At 39.4% G+C, this 8823-nt stretch overlaps 1 long non-coding RNA gene across 1 annotated transcript; it reads left to right on the forward strand.

The window, feature by feature from the left end:
* The first annotated feature begins 1740 nt into the window (after nt 1–1740).
* LOC122133507 lies at nt 1741–2624 on the forward strand. Its single transcript, XR_006152821.1, has 3 exons — nt 1741–1898; nt 2005–2144; nt 2475–2624. It is a non-coding gene; the product is annotated as an uncharacterized LOC122133507 (long non-coding RNA).
* Nucleotides 2625–8823: the final 6199 nt, after the last annotated feature.

Below are 8823 nucleotides of genomic sequence, written 5' to 3' on the forward strand. Positions count from 1 at the left end.
CTCATACACACCTGACAGGTAGACTCACCTGAACCTCCTACACACCTGAGCCTCATAAACACCTGATATAGGTAAACTTAGGTATGTTTTCTTAACCCTCCTATTATGTTTGGGGTCAATTTGACCCCATTCAATGTTTAACGTCTCTAAATAAATGTTTGACATCATTTTTTTTGCTTCATATTTAATGACTTTTCCTAATTTAATGGGGACAACTGGGTAAAAACAAAATTAACATGATGATATGTTTTCAATGTCCTGTACACATACTTTACGCATAGGTGTTGTTTGGGGTCAATTTGACCCCAGGCTGTTTTAATTGTATAAAATATACAAGAAATATCAACTTTTTTCATCACATTGTTACTTTTCTTGATAAAAGAAATAGTTTTTTACTCCAAATGTTATAGATAGCAACAATATGTACTTAGAAATAATATGAAGCCATAAAAACACCAGAAGGATATCTCTTTCCAATTTTAGGTCAATCAGTGAGATTTTATGGGGATCTGCATATTTCTCCATAGTCGCGTAACATGTATTCTGGATGTATAAAGAGGGTGGGTGGGGGTATTGTTTTATTTTAAAGGGCTATTTAGGTAGTCAACAAACAAACCTAAAGTACCTGACACAAAAACTTGGGTAAAAAAAAAGAATTATAATAATTTTTTGGAGGTTTAAATTGCTGGGGTCAAATTGACCCCAAGCATAATAGATGTGGGTAAAATTTTAACATAATAGGAGGGTGTACTATGTTGGCAACTGACATAGTTGGAACCGTGCAGTTGCGATGCTGTTTCCCAAATCTATGGTTCAAACTGTCCAGATAACTACTTTGGTAACTTACATAGTACCAACCATCATTAAGCGACACAGGTGTTTTCTGAAAACATCCAATAGTTTGACTGACTATTCACAAACACTGTCGTTCAGTTGTGTAGTTTGAACTACAGCTCTCGACCCGTGGTTAGAAGCTTAGCTCCAGATACGTCCTGCCTAAGACAGCACTGTCAGTTTAATCATTATAAATGTACTCCTGTCCTTTGTTGATATTTGACATTGTTAACCACCACACAACCCTACTTATAATTGCGTTAAGCAAACAACTACAAGATTAAACAGAAACGAGCATGTGATGTGAACTCACACACCTGCAGACAAGAATCAGTCAGTTGATAATATGTAGCCTGTTATATTCTCGAGTTGTAGGGAAGGAATATAGTGTATGCTTTACATAGACCTAGTAACAGAGGAGTACAATGATAATTATGCACACTAAATAATTACTTAAGGCTGGATTTAGATGCTTCAGGCTGGACCCGTCACTAACCAGGCGCAACCTCTAGGTATGAGACAGCATGCATGTCAGCCTGATGAGCCACCGAGCTGATGGCAATTTTGTGTCCATTTGCAAATACCAAAATAGCTGTTTAACGTAAATATGTAAAGTTCTAAAAGTTAATTGAACGCAGACAGCAATTTTATGAGATAAGCCTACATGAACAAATAAATGACCTAGGAGTTGATTCAAATTGAGGTATCCCAGGTCTCAGTGATTTGGCCTCAGTGATTTAAAATACGCAGGTGTGCCAGTCCATGTGCTTCACAACGTCATTAAATGAGTTAGTTGAAACTACCGACTAACATGCTTGAGACTTACCTTGTACAATGTCTTCAGGTGTTAGTTAGTTTAACGACGCATCATAATTCAACAGTGACTTTGTTGTGCAGGAAACACACCCCTGACCGTTAAACTTATACGCACCTTACAAGTAAAGTCGCCCCACACCATTTCAACTCTAAACTGGTGTCTTCTTCTTTCTCATTTTTAAACTCGGCAGCTCATCTCCACTGGGCCTGTCCCCAGATGACCAAGTGGACCCGGGTTTGGAGAGCAGGTAGGTGTGTGCATACATGCGAGTGCTTCTCTGTGTGTGTGTGTGTGTAAAGATACGTAATGTATGTATATATGTATGTATTTGTGTGTGTGTGTGTGTGTGTTAGGTTGGCTGTGATGACCGCTCTAGTTCATCAGAAGAATGAGGTCATTCGCCACCTTCAGCAGAGGCTCAGAAAGCTGCAGAATCAGGAGAGTGTCACCGCTATCAATGGCAACCAGCCCATAATATCTACTCAAAACACAGGTAATTTCCCTTCAATTATTCACACGCCCACAAACTCATCACTACGCACACACAGTTGTCACCTCACATAAACTACTCTCTCTCTCTCCCTCTCACACACACACACACACTCTCTCACACACACACACGCACACAACTCCACACAAGGGGACAGAGTAATGGTGAGGGAGGAGCTGGAATAGAATCTCTGTCTATAGATTTCAATCTCTACACACACACACAGTCATCACTACACATAAACACTCACTCTCACACTCTCTCTCTCACACACACACACACACTCACACACTCACACACACACTCACCTCATTCATGTTGTTCTGTGTGCAGAAGCCGAGCAGCACCTAGCTGAGTCCCCATCGGCCAACACCTCTAGTCCCACCACTGCAGCAGCCAGCAACACCCACGCCCAGGCTGAGGTCTCAGCCAGCACCTCCAGCTACCAGCTCAGCGCCTCATGCAGCACCCGCAGCCCCAGCTCTGTGCCTTGCGCCAGTGTGGGTGAGGAGGAACACATCACACACACACACACACACACACACACACACACACACACACACACACACACACACACACACACACACAAATCACACATCTACAAATCACACACACAGAGACACACAGAGACATCTACAGATCACACACACACACACACACACACACACACACACACACACATCTACAAATCACACACACATATCTACAAATCACACACACACACACACACACACACACACACACACACACACACATACACAAATCTACAAATCTTGATCTTGATCTTCATCCACACCTACAAACAGTACACAACCCACTTGTATGTTATGAAGTTGGCAGCACCACTGGGATATATTTGTTAGTTTGCTTGTTTGTTTGTTTGTTTGTTAGTTAGTTTGCTTGTTTGTTTGTTAGTTAGTTAGTTAGTTAGTTAGTTAGTTTGTTTGTTAGTTAGTTTGCTTGTTTGTTTGTTTGTTAGTTAGTTTGCTTGTTTGTTTGTTTGTTAGTTAGTTTGCTTGTTTGTTTGTTAGTTAGTTAGTTAGTTAGTTTGTTTGTTAGTTAGTTTGCTTGTTTGTTTGTTAGTTAGTTAGTTTGTTTGATTGTTTGCCTGTTTGTTGGTTAGTTTGCTTGTTTGTTTGTTTGTTTGTTAGTTAGTTTGTTTGATTGTTTGCTTGTTTTGTCTCCAGACTTTATGCAGCAGTTGGCCGCACCACCTTCTGACAGGCTGAGGGGGCTGGACGTGATGAAGGTGGAGGCATTGGAGTTGTTCATCTGAGGATCGGACAAGTGTCTACCGCAGCAGACTGTAGCACTAACCCTTTAACCTTCATCCTAGTCGTCATCAATGTGAGAACATCAAGTGTCCACCGCCTAGAGGTTTTGCACTAGCCCTATAACTTTAATCCTCGTCCTAATCCCAACCCTTTTTCTAAAATCATCACTAATGATTTACCAAGATATTAATGTATTTTTTAGAGAAACTACACATTTAATTAATGGCTTTATAATGTATTACCACAGATCTTGTATTGAGAGTCCTTTAGCATGGGTTTGCATGTTTAGCATGCCAGATTTGAAATGTTGCAGGTAATAAATAGTCCATCATGCATAGCTGTATGCAGCATTTCATTTCACATGCTTGAGTTCAGAGTAAAAGGTCGTTAGACAATGTCAATATAGTTGTGCAGTGGAAAGTTGGATTTAACAAGCTAAGGCAACTTGTGCATTATAATTGATGCATTATGCATTATAATCATGTGCATACACTGCAATGCATAGTATATATATATATAATATAATACTTTTTTACAATAATATATATATATATATATATATATATATATACGTATATATATTATTGTAAAAAAGTCTATTGGGTGAGAAAATTACTTTTTGTCCTATTGGATTAGAGTTATCAATGGCCTGATTCAGGTCTCTGTGGTGGAGTGATCAATGTAAAGGTCAGTTTGAAGCGCTTTGACAGCTCTGTGCTCTGTGACACACACACACAGACACACACACACACATATTGATTATCACATGATAGAACATCTCTTGTGGCAGGAGATTCCCCCAAAGGCAGGATGTGTGGAGCAAGTGTGTCCTCATGATTAGACAAACAAACACACACACACACACACACACACACACACACACACACAGGCAAGCACATGCACACACACACACACACCCACACACACACACATACCACACACACACATACACACACACACACACACACACATGCAAGCACACACTCACACACACACACAGGCAAGCACACACTCACACACACAGGCAAGCACACACACACACACACACACACACACACACAGGCAAGCACACACACACAGGCAAGCACACACACAGAGGCAAGCACACACTCATGGAAAAACATACACCCACGTTCACACATGGGCCAGGGTGCCCTCACGATGAGACACACAAACACCCACACACCCACACACACACACACACACACACTCACTCATGCACACTGACACAGGGGTCTAACAAACACAAACAGGGAGAACAAGTGAGTGAGACAGAGAGAGAGTGTGAGAGAGAGACATTATGCTAACCATAACTAGTTATTCATAGAGGAATGTTGTTTATTAAATTCCGGAAGAAAAAGAGATGCTTCTTTACATCCTTTAAAAGCAAATTCCAAGCTAACATATAAAGTGATAACTAGATTAGCGTGCAGCATCTACATGCCATGGTGCCAGTAAAGTGTGTGTGTGTGAGGGTGTGTGTGTGGGGGGGGGGGTTCATCTTCTAAGTATGTCTCCATGCGTCACCAGTACCTTCTTTAAATCTTCCACATCTTAAACTTGAAATAGCTCTATCTTTTCCTCTTTCTCTCTCCACCAACGCTACACACACACACACATATATATACATACACATACACACACACACATACATTCATACACATACACACACACACATACAGAGGTCAGAGAATAGATCCTTGTTTTTCTGTTTTGTCAGTGTCCTGTCATTGCTGTTGGAAGGAACAGGCACATTATTCACGGAACCAGGGAAGGTTGCTAGGCAACGTTCAAATCTTGCAGAAAGTTCACTTCCTGTTAAGCATATACCGTTTCCGGTACCACTTTACAATAAGGTTCCCTTTATAAAGGTTTATAAATGGTTTATAAATAGGTTATTAATTAGGTTGTAAACCCTTTGTAAGTCATTAATAAGTCATTATAAATGAGTTATAACACAGTTCTTAACACATCGATGCCGGCTCACTATTTGGTAAGATCCCCATTTTGGCAACCCAATGTCTATCCCTTAACTGGCTATACTAGCCCATTGCACACTCCCTACCATTCTTGTATCTGTTACTACCAGCACAGAGATTACCCCTGCACCGTGGGCCCCCCCCCCCCCCCCCACAAAAAAAATTAAAACAAAAGTTTTTTTTTTTTTTTTTCAATTTGAATTACATGGGATGCACACTATGTCCTTATTGTCTTGTCTGTGTTTCCAGAGTTGATATAGAAATAAAGAAAAATATATTTAATTGTGCTTTCTTTGTTAGGTAGCCTAGTGACGTGACGACATAGGTCAGAAGGTCACAGACCGGCGCGCCCACGGCAAATAGGGAGCTTGAGTTTTTATATCTTGCCTATATGTGGGGGGGGGGGACCTTATTGTAAAGTGTGAAACACATCATCATCTATTAATCAGCTACTAACATGTATAACTGGCAAAAGGGAGCTTTATTGTAAAGTGTGAAACAAATCATCATCTATTAATCAGCTACTATCATTTATAACTGGCAAAGGGAACCTTATTGTAAAGTGTGAAACAAATCATCATCTATTAATCAGCTACTAACATGTATAACTGGCAAAGGGAGCCTTATTGTAAAGTGTGAAACAAATCATCATCTATTAATCAGCTACTATCATTTATAACTGGCAAAGGGAACCTTATTGTAAAGTGCAAAACAAATCATCATCTATTAATCAGCTACTAACATGTATAACTGGCAAAGGGAGCCTTATTGTAAAGTGTGAAACAAATCATCATCTATGAATCAGCTACTATCATTTATAACTGGCAAAGGGAACCTTATTGTAAAGTGTGAAACAAATCATCATCTGTTAATCAGCTACTATCATTTATAACTGGCAAAGGGAACCTTATTGTAAAGTGTGAAACAAATCATCATCTATTAATCAGCTACTAACATGTATAACTGGCAAAAGGGAGCCTTATTGTAAAGTGTGAAACACATCACCATTGATAAATGAGTAACTAACATTCACATTTACCTAATATAAGTTTTTCACATGGAATGGAAAGTAAGATGCAACAGATACAAGCAAAAATAATGTATTCACACATGTTAAAAATCAACAGTCAAAATGATTAAACTGTTGAGTACAAGTGATGCTTATATTTAGACATAAAAGCTTTACGCAGACATCAATAAAACACTTTGAAAGAAATAATGAGATTCAGACTGGAAAGGCTTTTCGTATATCCATGAACAACCGTCCAAGTGGCCCATCAGGGTGACCAGAGCCAAAAAGTCAATCATTTTATCCAGATCACGGCACCATTGTAACAAGTCCTGCGTTGTGTTCTGTGTGAGTCTGTTTGCTGGGCAAGAAATGGCCACGCACTGAAGTTCTGATGCTTTGTTCCAGCGAAGTGGAGCTCCGTACACTGTACACAATAACATACAACGAGACAGTCTGTAACATGCAGTCGTCAAACACACTGAATATTAGCCTGTTAGCAGAGGGAAAACGTATGCTAGGAACCTCATGGCATAAGACAAAACAAGATAAATGCATTAAATATCACATCGTATGCATCACATGTTGCAGTTCACAATCTTTTAGTATATACGCCGTTATGTCATCATTATACCATGACTTTGAGGGTTTATCACTTATAAATATACGTATAGTTTCTTTGACACACCTCTCTTCAGATCAGCAACTTCAAACTGAAGCCTAAAAGGAGAGATGCCAACAAAACCGAGTTTCTTAAAGGGGCAATACAAGTTGTACTCAGTGTGTTCAAATAACAAGATTTAGTATATACAAATCAGGATCAAATATGTAACAAAGTCCAAAATCGTTGCATTCATTTCATGAAATGTCACCAAATCCTGATTTGTTTATATTTAATCTTGTTATTTGAACACACTGAATACGTGAACTTATATTGCCCCTTTAAGTAACTTGGCTTAGTTTGCATCTCAGTTTAGCATGCTACTACCCAGAAGATAAACAGCGATTTAAAAGTTGTTTGTTTTAATTTTTTTGCTTAGATTTTTTTAAAAGTTACCGAGACACTATGCAATGTAGAAACTAGGGATGCACCGATACCACTTTTTTACAAACCGATACGAGTACGAGTATTTTTATTTGTGTACTTGCCGATACCGAGTACCGATACCGATACTTCTTAGATTTAGTCTCCATGAAAGTGCAATTAATTTGGAGGCAGATTTTATTTTATCCTCTGCAGATTATGTCAAGCCTATAGTACAAAATTAACAGAAGGCTATCCCAAGCCAAAAATAAACAGAGCTTTCTGGTTTTAACACACAAAAAAAGCCTTCAAACAGACAATATCATCACATTAGACAAAATGCAAATATAACCAGATAAAGGCAATTCCATTTGCTGCATAGTTAACAACACAGTCTGCTTAACAAAAAGTGAACAGAACTATTACTGGATTAGCACAAGAGCACATTTCAGTTACAAAAGGATCAGAAGAATATCCTGCTCAAGTACACAAACAATCACTTAACCTATGTGGCACAGTCTTTCTCTCTACCTCTCTCTCTCTCTGTGTGCGTGCGCGTTTTTTTCTTTTGCAAGACGTCAGTTAAGATTGGTTGCTTCGGTCTTGCGCCACTAGCATCAGTGAACTCTGTGTACTTAGCACTATGGTGCGTCTTCAGATGTTTAATCAAATTGCTTGTGTTAAACAGAGTACTTTCCTTTCCGCCCCTCGACACCGTAGCAGTGCAGATCTTACACTGTGCCTTACTCCTGTCGTCGTCATTTATCTTAAAATGAGCCCAAATCACTGTTAAGGCAGCACAACGGAATTGCTAATCGCTAACGAGATGCTAGCAGCTAAATTTAGCGAAACCTGTATACTGAAATACTTTGACACTATGACAAACTTTCCTAACACAGTCAAACATCAAGCAAATGCAACACAAGACGGCAAATAAACTACTTACTAGTCTGACAGAGAATGGTAGGACAATAAATCACATTTTGTGTCAGCATAGCCTGGCCAGTTTGATGCAGTGAAATACTGATGAGTGGTATCGGTGCTTGGTATCGGCAATTCAACAACGAGTACGAGTACGAGTAAGTATCGGCACCGATACTGGTATCGGTGCATCCCTAGTAGAAACCCATTTATTTAAACTGAAAAATGCGTCTGAGGGGATTTGCGAGGTGTGTCAGCCAGCTATCTAAAGTTAGCATGCTACTGCCCAGTACTACTGCTGGGTAGTAGCATGCTAACTTTAGACGCAAACTAAGCCAAGTTACTTAAAGGGGCAATAGAAGTTCACGTATTTAGTGTGTTCAAATAACAAGATTAAATATAAACAAATCAGGATTTTGTGACATTTCATGAAATGAATGCAACGATTTTAGTGCGGGGGTAATCTCTACGTGCT

Source organism: Clupea harengus, chromosome 15 (assembly GCF_900700415.2).
Source record: "Clupea harengus chromosome 15, Ch_v2.0.2, whole genome shotgun sequence".
In the NCBI taxonomy this organism is placed as follows: domain Eukaryota; kingdom Metazoa; phylum Chordata; class Actinopteri; order Clupeiformes; family Clupeidae; genus Clupea; species Clupea harengus.